This window comes from Punica granatum, chromosome 2 (genome assembly GCF_007655135.1).
Source record: "Punica granatum isolate Tunisia-2019 chromosome 2, ASM765513v2, whole genome shotgun sequence".
Taxonomy (NCBI): Eukaryota; Viridiplantae; Streptophyta; class Magnoliopsida; order Myrtales; family Lythraceae; genus Punica; species Punica granatum.
This window is the reverse complement of record NC_045128.1, coordinates 26,550,964-26,562,310: the sequence shown is the minus strand read 5'-3', so window position 1 is coordinate 26,562,310 and position 11,347 is coordinate 26,550,964. Positions and strand designations below refer to the sequence as shown.

The window sequence follows — 11,347 nt, the reverse complement described above, 5'->3', positions numbered from 1 at the left end:
AAAATTTCTAAATAGTCGACACCTTGGGAAGGAACACAAAAAAAAAAAAATGCATCCGTTCTGAGCTAGTTTGATATAAATCCTTCAAACATCGTACAACTAAGTATATGCATGTTTGTTTATTCACAAAATAAAAAAGAGTATGTGTTTGTATTTATTTAACTATAAATACTAAAACATAAGACTTAAAAGCAGGTAATTTGTTCGACAATGGAGTTAAATCATACTCTACTAACTTTGATTTAATTTTCCCTTTAATTCAATAACACAATCATTACGTTTTGTATCTTTTTCTTTAATTTATTAATAAATTCTCTCACATACTTTTCTTAACTGTAATTACAATTAATTTTTTTAAAACTAAAATTTTCCAATTATTCATTACTTTTCCCTCAATTCAACAACACAATCATTTCTTTTTTATTTTTTCTTCAATTTAATAAAAAATTATATCTCATACTTTTTCTTCATCCCATAGAGTTAAGTAGAATTATATTTTATTTTGTTACCAAATGCCACCTAAGTACTTAAAATATGAAGTAATAATTGTTTGGTAACAAAAATAAGAAACTCTATTTGTATCTTGCTTGATGGCCTCGTACTTTCCGTTTCTTTCACTTTTGGCCTACCATATTATGCAATATTATTTTATTTTATAAAATTAAATTTGAAAAGGAGAAACAAAGAATGAATAGACAGGGAGGGGGGCAGTGGTGGCTCATATAGCTCATACCTGGCCACGGGTACCGCCCAAAGTGAGGTAGCCGTTGGCCACAGAGGTCACCGTCAAGGCACCTCGGGAGCACTCTCCTTACCCTTAAGCTCAGTCGCTTCCTGCGCTCTCTCTCCCTTGCTGAGAGGAAAATGGGACTTGTTCGTAATTATGAAAAAAGGCACCGGTACAAAAAGCTCAAAGTTCTTAATTAAGCGAATCAGTTTACAAAAAATAAGTTAGGTCTCCCATTACTTAATTATTGACTTAATTTACTACGTTAACTGAATGAAATCTATGTTATCAAACTCTCTGGAATCAAATTAATTACTTAAAAAATAATTTTCGACACTTTATTTTGATCATCAAACAAATTTTTACACTTAATTCGATATCAAACACACCCAAGCTTCTATTCGGTAAAAACCATCCCTTCCCAAACTTCTCTCCCCTTTTCTTTTTGTTGAAAGGTAACAAGAATCCTTCATTGACATCCAAATGAATATATCGGTCCACTGCAAAAACGGATACATAGGAAATACCCAAGCACTACACATGAATTACAAGAATAGGAAACTCGGCTGGCCCGCTGAAGAAATTACAAAGGAAAATAGACTTAAAAAAGTCATAGATAGTAAGAGCATTACAATCGTATTAAGCCATCCTGAAATCAAGAATCTTGATCGATCACTTTTCTGCAACAATTCAATACTACCTTGTATCATAAATTAATATGACTCGACATGGCAGATCAATATTAATTAGTACATACTACTAGGGCAGTTATTTTTCTCGTTTATCCATTTTGGGTTGAATATAGCACTATAGTCAAGTAAATTAATTAATTACATAGTGTCGCCTATTCATGAGATATATAATACAAAACTTACTATTTTTATGTGGCTATTTGGTAGTCCTGCTAGATTTATAGCGGCACCTAACCTTCATCCGTATAACAACCAGTAAACGCAAGGGTTTATTCCAAGGAATATTCACTTTGAGAAAGCGAATTGAGGATTCCTCAACCTTATATATATATATATTTACATACATACATATATATATATATATATGTATGTATGTGCTTTTCTCGACTGGGAAGCTATGGACAAGCATTCTATGAGTTGGTTGTTCACCTATATTACTGTTTTATCTACTTGTAGTGTTGCAGCCATGGAGATGTTTGTTGATGGTCATTTAGTCGCCGGCGCTCTTTCTCCATGGGGCATGCTTTTGGGATCATTCGAGCTCATCTTAGCTTATGATCGATCGATTCGTATGCGATATGGCTGGGGTTCCATATGGGTTAGATGACCATCAACAAACACCTCCACCCGACTGCATTTACTTAGAATCATTACTGATATGATTCTCTCTATTCCATTTTGGTTGTCGCCAAATTGACCTTTTCATCTGGCAAGTCACACAACTTACCCTTAATTTTTCTAATTTCATGTAAAGGTATTTGATTTGCTTTTATAAGTGGTTTATCTCACCTGATACTTTTCTCTTCTAACATCATATTTTTCACGAAGAGAATGAATAATTCTCCATTTTTAGCAATGTTGAGATAGATCATTTGATAGATGGCCCGGGGATGGTCTGCAGGCACTTGTTCACATACATTGGATGTGTATTCTATTGAATGCCTCCATGCTTCCAGAGCTCCAGGCTGCTCCAATGGCGATTAGGTAAGACCTCAGCACCCTTGAAACCAAGCGGAGAAGCCAAGATTGGGGGTTGTGTTAAAGGGTCAGACTTGGCCCTCCAGCTTGTCAAATGAGCGATGGCAATGGTAGAGAGCCAGAAACACAATTGAGAGAGAGTTGGAGAAGAGAAAGAAAGTTTGGAAGGAAAAAAATGAGAGGATTCAATTAGAATTACCTGTTGTTGAATGTCGACCCATGTATTCATATCCTACCTGGTGCTGATCGATGTGTCCTCTCCGAAACCAAGAACTTAACCCACTATACATGAATGCTTCCTTTCAAAAACGCTAGCTTAATTAAACCCATGATGCTATTTAGCGGTCAGGCTTGCCCTTTGAATTGTCCCTGCAGCCTTCTTAAGTGGGCACGATCTGACCATGTCCTAATCCGACTTTGGACTTCCTCTGGACAGGCTAAGTTCTAGTGCCTCCCATGCTTGAGTCGGGTTCTATCTCCAATTCTGGTAATATATCCAGGTATGATATTTATGAAGATAATTGGTTTCATCTTATGATCTACCTATGCGACGCGGATTCTCATAATTGAATCAGTAATGTCCAGGTAGGACTTAATAACACCAATTTCAACACTTAACTAAATTTAACTTGTTTGTTTAGTATAAAAAAATGATTAATTTATTGATCAGAAGGGGGGAGATGAAGGCTCCAACTGCGGCCACCACCAGCCCGGATGAGCTATTTAGTCCTTGCCCCTTCGTTGCTTGAGTTAGGCTTTCAGGTTTAAGTAATATCCATATGATATGCAATTATGAAGAAGAGCCGAATTCATCGTTTGGATCTGCCCATGGGGGTCATGGTGAAGATTCTCATGGTGAAGATTCTTGAAACCAAATTTATAATGTACAATTCTTAGAGAACTTTCCTTGAAAATATTTCTAGACAACAGAACCATATAAGCGTAATTCAAATAAAGATTCTTGCCACTTATTGATAGTAGAATGCTTGTCGACGCATCGAAAGATGAACTGGAATTTATTTGCGTTATTTCCTTTGATTGCGGTGATTTTCGAGTTCAGTTCTGCATGAAAAAGGCAATTGATGCGTATAGCACCCGCTCTGCTTCAGTTCGACAGTGTTAAGGATCGGAAAATCGACCCGATCCGTCCGGTTTATTTTACCACTATGGGTCCATCTTGATACGCCCATATTGGTAATTAAATCCTATTAAGGATATTTATCTATCTATATTTCTAGAATGTTCTATCAATATCTTTATGAGATATCTCTACTCTTATATTTGACAAATATATCTACATGTTGTATGCAATCAAATATTTGATGCAGATTACAATATCCAGATACGGATATCCTATACATCTCTATAAATACTTCTCTAGGTATCCCTAAACCCTAAATTCAATTCTCTATTCTTTCTCGCACACGCTCTCATTTAAGCATCAGAGAGAGAAATCGAGATTCCCTCTCGATCTCCCCTTTTGCAGGTTGTTCGTGTGGTATTAATGGAAGCTCGAAGCTCGTGCCTTGCACATGATCAAGACCCGATTTGTCACAACCCCAACATTGCCGACGTCCGTGGGAAACGACACAAAAAATCATCTCCATCGGCTATTTTTCACCACTGAGAAGAAATTATGGATTTGACCAAAAAATGCAGCAAACTCCCAAGCTGGGAACGACAAATCTCAGGGGACTCTTGACCCTTCACAATAGGTTGCAACAAACAACCAGGTGCAGTCGACTTGTCCAAATCCGTCGCCGCCACAGCACAACTTGAACGTGATTCGACTGGATTAGCTAGCACCAGATGTTTGATCAATGGTGGAGGCAATCATCGTGATCTCTGATACCCCCCAGGTTAACTTGGAAGATCGTGCGGTGACGAATCGAGTCGAAGACGATGCTGTCTCCTCCCAGCATCGGCCTAAATCTCCCTCCAAAGGGGACTTTGAGAAGCTGCCGGTGACATACCTTCGCTGATAACAATTCCTCCTGGACCAGGTGCGGTTCTTTCTCCAAAGGATATCCAGGGTCTAGCGGCAGAACATGTAATTAGGGTATTGCTGGCTATAGAGCAGCAACAGCAAGGGCTTACCCCTTATTGAAGAGGATTCTAAGTCGCCCATTTTCAAGGAGATTCTTCACGCTAAAGTGGCCCATAAGTTTACTCCCCTCATATTGCTTTGTATGATGGGAAGATAGACTGATGAACCATGTTCACAGCCACGTAGCTTCGCTCTTAGGAAGAGTGTCGGAGCAAGTGCAATGCCTTATGTTCCCAGGAACTCTTACTGGAGCCACAAAAAATTGGTTCCACTCTTTGCAACTTGGCTTTATAACAAGTTTCAAGCAATGAAAGAATTGTTCCAGCAAAAGTTCGCGAGCATGTGATAGGCAAAGATGAGTATTGTTGAGTTGTTTTCTACGGAGCAAAGGGAGAAGGAATCCCTTTGCGACTGGTATGATCGATTTTTTAAGGTTTTGACTATGGTGGAAGGATTAACGCAATGCGAGGCAATGACTGCCTTCCAAAGGGGCTTGAGGAACGAGGACCTCGCAAAGAGCTTGGTCATCACACCACCAAGTAGCTTCGCCGACATCTTTGCTCGTGCACGAAAGTTCATTACCGTCGAGGAGTCCATCTCGACAAGGAAGAAGAAGGAGCACGTGGGTGAAAAACGAAAGGAACCTCATGACAATCGGTCCAATGAGAAGTGACCGCTCTTCCAATTTGAGAAGCTAACACCCCTCAATGCACCTAAGGCGGTTATCCTCCAAGAGATGGAGCGACTTCGTCTAGCGAAGCCCCCTCCGCTGAAAAAAAGATAAGTCTTTGGGTAATAATGTAGATCAATATTGCAGGTTTCACAAAGGCATGTAGACATGACATTGAGCGTTGTCACATGCTTAAGTTTGAAATTAAGAAGCCGATTCGACAAGGACACCTAAAGTCCTTTGTCCAGAGTGAATCTCTTCATGATTGTGAGCATAGAGATGCACGCTTGGATACCCTACAAGGAGTGATTAATAAAAGGTGTTAAGCTATTGTCACAATTTACTGTCTTTTCCCTCTTTTGCATGATACGGATAATTTGGAATGAATATTTTTATGAGATTTTGATTGATGAACATCTATTATAATTATGAGGCATGTTCTGGTTCGTTATCTCTTCATGCACAGAAAAGTAACACGCTTGAACATCTTCCTTCGCTGGGGGGTTGCGCTCTTAACAATGATTACGCCTGATAACCAAGGGCCAAACCCGATAGCCAAGAGTCTCCATCACGCCCAATAACCAAGGGCAAAACCCGAAAACCAAGGGTCTCGATGGAGTCCGATAACCAAGGACTAGATCCCGATAACCAAGGGATGAATAATATCTGATAACTAACGATGGGATGACGCCTGATAACCAAAGGCTAAGCAAAAATGAGTTCGATAAACAAGGACCACATCTCGATAACCAAGTGATGAACAACGCTTGATAATCAAGAGCAGAGCCTTCCTTCGCGGAAGCATGAACGTCCGACAACCAAGGACGGAGTCTTCCTTTGTGGACGTGACAACGTCTGATAACCAAGGGCAGGTTTTCTTTTCATAGAATTGAATAAGTGATACAAAGTCTATCTTCGCACCAAGACATTGCTCACGGCGCAATGACGATAGTTGTGAATTGATCCACTTCCCACAACCTCTTGAGCTCACTGGACTGGGGGGCTGTGTTAGAGATTGGAAAATCAACCCGACCAGTCCAGTTTGTCTTACCACTCACACCCAAATTGGTAATTAAATCCCATTATGGATATTTCTCTCTCTATATCTCTTGAATGTTCTATCAATATTTTTCCAAGGTATTATGCTATCTCCAACCTTATATTTTGCAAGTATATCTTTGTATGCAATTACATATTTGATACATATTACAATATCCCGATATAGATATCCTGTACATCTCTATAAATATTTCTCCGGGTATTCCTAAACCCTAAGTTCAATTCTCTATTCTTTCTCATACACACTCTCATTTAAGCATCAAAGAGGAAAATCAAGATTCCCTCTCGACCTCACCCATTGCAGGTTGTTCGTGTGGTATTCGTGGAAGCTCGAGGCTCGTGACTTGCACGTGATCAAGACCCGATTCTTTATGACCCCAACAGACAATATGAAGAATCAAATTTATTCACGAATATATGAGGATGTAAATTGATGTTACAGGCAGAAAACTCATGAAGCATGCGAAATCCTAATAAGAAATCAATAGTTTAGAAAGGGCGACTAACTCCATATCAGTCCATCCCTAAATTAGAGCATAACTTCATATTAGCTCCACTTTGAATGAGGGAACTCCGACTCAAGCTTTTCCTTTTTCTTCACTACTAGTTGGAGGTCACGTGTATTGCACGTGGTTTGCCTCCCTATATGAACAGACCATATTTCAATTGGAAGAGAGCAAAAGTATTGTTTACTATGAATTAGAATTAAGAATAGTAAAATACATCTAAACAAACAAAATATCCAAATATAACAATGACAAACAGATGAGTGTATACGGGCATATATATATATAGAGACAGAGAGAGAGTATATTTTCATAGTGAAATACTTATTTTGGAAGCAATTATTTCGAGCAAGAGAAATAGCCTTCTTCAGCAATCCCAGAAGCAATGATCCTTCCCCATGTGTGACTTGAATCAATTTGCTCTTCAATTTTGTTGCAAAGATACACAAATTACGAAGTCACGACTTTTGTCCTGTTTAAAGAAAAATTGAATAATTATGCATTATTACAACTATAGGGCCTTATCATTATTTGGCATGCAAGAATATTCCATTCCCAATCAAATCATAGGCAAACTACGTCAGAAGAGAAAATTTTATGAAAACCCGCTCTCACTGTGCTGCTGTTATCCCGCTGCTTAGTGACACAATCAATGTCTTCCTCCTTGCAAAAAGTCACTATATAGACCATAGCTTTATGTATTGGTGATAAAAGAGGGACTTGTTGAAAGTGGCTTACAGATAGTGTTCTTGTAAGTTTCATGTATAGTGGAAGGTGCTTCTCACAAATAGCTAATTACAAATACAAGGAGTGCCTTATAAACCTGGGATTTTTTTTGTGGAAAACTATGGATGCTGTGGGGTTCAATATTTTTTTTTTAGGTGGATTGAAGATTGCATCACAACTCATTTGTCTATGGTAGTAACACATTGGCAAGACATCACCTAGGAAAAAATGGGGCGAGGCAAGGAGACCCTTTATCTACATCTCACAAGGGGTCAATGAGAAGCAATGAGGGAGACCTTTTAGATATGATGCAATACAAACGTTTCAGCAGTGTAAATTGGTGGTTTGAGTGATTAGCACTGAGGTTGAAATGTACTTGGGTGGGCTCTATTTTTCTGCTATTCTTGGTTGTCTTGGTGGCTATCTGTACACACTTTTTTGGTCTTGAGTTACCAGAAAGTGACTCAACCCCCGATAAAAAAACTAATGAGGAATGAACAGAAAAATTAAAATTTGTTTGTTGAAATAATTGTACTAAAAACAAAACAAACCATTTATAGGGGGGTCTAATTGTCCGAGGCACACGACATTTCACATAATTTCTAGAAAATGCCGAAAGAAGAGCCTAATAGCTGTAGCAACATAGGAAAATGCAAATGGAAATTATAGGCAAAAGCCACTAACAATGAGATAACTAACATGCATATCGAATAAAAGCATGATGTCGCATGAAAATGAGAAGAGGAAAAGGTGGGATCAAGAAGGTACCTCCTCTTAATGTGGCCATTGCATGGACCCGAGGGAATCAGGAACAACAAACTAAAAAAAAGCTAGAAAGATCAATAACACTTGCAAAGATTAGAATCACGTAGATAGATGGTGAATATATTTCAACTGCAATGGTAATTCCCATGCTAGAAAAAACATGTGAGTAAATCAAAGGAAAATATTGCATTAATGTATTACATATAGCAATAGAGCTTAATGTCGAAAAGGCAATGGCATGATTAAGTATAGTTCAATCGATAAACAGGCCACCCGACTTTTTCTCAAATCAAAGACATAATGCAATGAAATATAAATGAATAGTCAGTAGTCAATCAAAAAAGAACTATCCCAATACATGAGCAGAGTGCTAATTATGCTGCTAATATAAAGAGTGTAAGAATGGTACAAATAGATACCAATTATTGAGAAAGCCCTTCACCGAATGCAAGTGATTAGCCCACTGAATTCATGCCAAAATGTGCTGTCATTGAAGTATACATGGAACATATTCTTAATCTGAGAAAGCTAAGTGCACACAAATAATCACAAATAATTTTAAATGATAGCCCAATGACAAACAGATGTATGAAAAAGAGAGACAGACAGAACAACACCTAGCATGCCTCTCCACATTAATTTTTGTAACAAAAGCATCAGAGGAGCTGAACATGTATGGGGCGAAAATTTAGGCAGCCACTAAACTAATGAGGCCACAAAGACAGACATAAAAACAGATACAAGCAAAGGAATCATGGAACACGGGGACCAGTTATTGCTTTCATGGTCAACCACAGACAACAGCAAGCCAAACTTGAATATAAATAATATCGACAAACAGAGTAGCGTCATTCTTGCATCTGGTGATGCCACAAAAGTAATAAGTTAGTGTGGAAGAGCATGTGAGGACCGTTAGGGCAACTAACACCAGGTCGGGCAATAATACCTGCCCCTAAAAGAGGAAAGGAAATGAATTTTGTCGAACATGCAAATGGAAGGCGCGGGCATTCAGTGGGTAGTGAGGTCAAATGTGAAAAAAACGAAAGCTGTGAAGGGTCAGGTAAGTGACCAGAAGAAAGAAAAACGTTGGGGAAAGTACTGTTTACCTTTCAAAAGTAATTTCAAAAGTGTAACTATGCACATACCTTCAACAGTGCAAGATTGCTATTATGAGGTAGCAGCCGAGAAAAATGCTCGTGCTCGTTTTTGGATTTTAATTGCAGGTTTTGTACGCACCCTTTGTCGTTATAGGGTTGAACATGCATAATAGACGTTACTGTAAGAGCACCTATACTTAAATGTGGCAGAAAAGGTTCATAAAGAAATAGAGAATGTCGGTTAATTGCATATAAGCGAATATAATTTCTCACAAGCAAAAAGATTTTAAAAACTCCTTGTCTACTTAAACAAGCAAATAGTTTGTGGTTAATTCTTTTGACAGGACCTCTAATTGCTTGAGTCAAATACGAATCATAAAATTTTGAAAGGATACTAAAAGAAGAGTCTCATAGCAATAATCACTTTGTAAATGCGAAATAACAGATGGGACATCAGTCACTAAGAGGGAACAAAGCAGCTATATATTGTATATTAAAAAATATCATGACTGAATCTACCTAAAAAATAATCTGTCTACCTAAAAAAATATATCATGACTGCATAGCCTAATGAGAACATGTAAAACTGGGGGCAAGAAAACCTTTCTAAAAAAATTATTTTATCTCAAATGATTATGAAGTGTAATTTCATTCACTGGTTTTTTAATACAGACAATATAAATTAGGGTTGCAATAAGACAATTTGCCGATCAAAGTTCATTACTTTGCTTCAGTTTAAAAGAATTTCCTTAAGAACTTTTCGTTTTTCAATCAATAGCACAAGAAGAAATGTTGATTACAACTCGTTATCAGCCTAGAGACAAAGAGAACACTACTACCATTCCCGGCCATCTAAATCGATTTGTGTTGTAATTCACAGCATCTCTTTGGTAGTACAACCAGAGGGAAGCACAAGAAAGTTTCATAATTTGGCCAATTGAAAACACAAAATCAACCGCACAAGAGCCGAGAGTTGGCTCAGCTCAACGGGCGAGGGAGGAGGCTGTGGCGCGCGTGCTCAATGGCTCGGGGCAGCTGAGGGACCCCTGGATGCGGGTGGCGCACGAGCTGTAGGGTCACGGACTGACCCGTGTGAGGGTAAGCCGAGAGAGATAGGGAAGGAGACCCAAGAGGAGAGCAGGGCATGTCGGGAAGATGAGGGGTTGGGCCCTTGGTCCATGACTCTCCTAGTCATGGGAAGGGTGTGAACTGCAGGTGGCTCTCCTGCACATGTGGGCACGACTCGCCAAAGTCGTGGAGGAAGGAAGCTCACCGAAAAACCGACAAAACTCAAGGGAGGGGCTACTGTGCTGAGCTGGTGCAGGCTGAAGGAGGCCTCAAATGGAAAAATGGATGTCGACAATGGACTTAGGAGGTCCAATACGTGCGGAATATGTGGTTTGTTTGAAGTTCAGGTCGGGTTGGGAGGCAGTCACCGGAAAACCGGGATGGTTTACCAGTAAAACAAAGTGGTTTCAGCCATGGGAAGGGGTTGCTGCCTGCTGGCCGAAAATGAAAGGGTTGAGAGAGTGCTTGAGAGCTTGAGAAAGAAAGTGATGTAGACAGTGAAAGAATTATCTTCCATTTTGCCTTATGCGTGTCTTCAAGAATGCAAAGAAAATCAAATTGAAGAGATGGTGGTTGGGTTGACTACCGAAAATTCAATGGAGCAAGGGGGGAGCAAGATCTATAGTCCATGGAAAAGAAGAAGAATGGATGGATTTGATGGTGTCCTTGGTGCTCTTGATATGAGGCAAGGCACCATGAATTGAGGAAAAGAAGAAGAAATGATGACGGAGGGGCCCACGGTGGTCATGGGGAGTTGAGGGAAGCTTGGGTGTCGATCGGTTGCGCTTTCTAGTTTTCTTTCCCGAATGGGCGATGCATTGTCGATGTTGGCGAAGAGGGGATTCCAACGAGTCTAATATCGACATGTTTCACTTAGACCAATAACTTGAGGGCTCGGAGGCTCGGGAGTCACTTTTGCTCGATTTAAGTGATCTAAGCGAAGTTAACTGTTTCTATCGACCTTCTGCATGTCTGCGTTCGGCGTTGGTTATTTTAATATGCTTTGCTGTTG

General features: G+C 39.3%; 2 long non-coding RNA genes across 2 annotated transcripts; one reads left to right on the top strand and one right to left on the bottom strand.

Moving 5' to 3' along the window:
* Nucleotides 1-1,793: 1,793 nt before the first annotated feature.
* On the top strand, nt 1,794-5,453 carry LOC116197723. The gene is made up of 2 exons (XR_004155091.1): nt 1,794-2,173; nt 2,321-5,453. It is a non-coding gene; the product is annotated as an uncharacterized LOC116197723 (long non-coding RNA).
* Nucleotides 5,454-6,847: 1,394 nt separating this feature from the next.
* Nucleotides 6,848-10,957, bottom strand: LOC116194310. Its single transcript, XR_004154399.1, has 2 exons — nt 8,174-10,957; nt 6,848-7,151 (listed from the first exon to the last, which is right to left on the bottom strand). It is a non-coding gene; the product is annotated as an uncharacterized LOC116194310 (long non-coding RNA).
* Between the last annotated feature and the right edge of the window lie 390 nt (nt 10,958-11,347).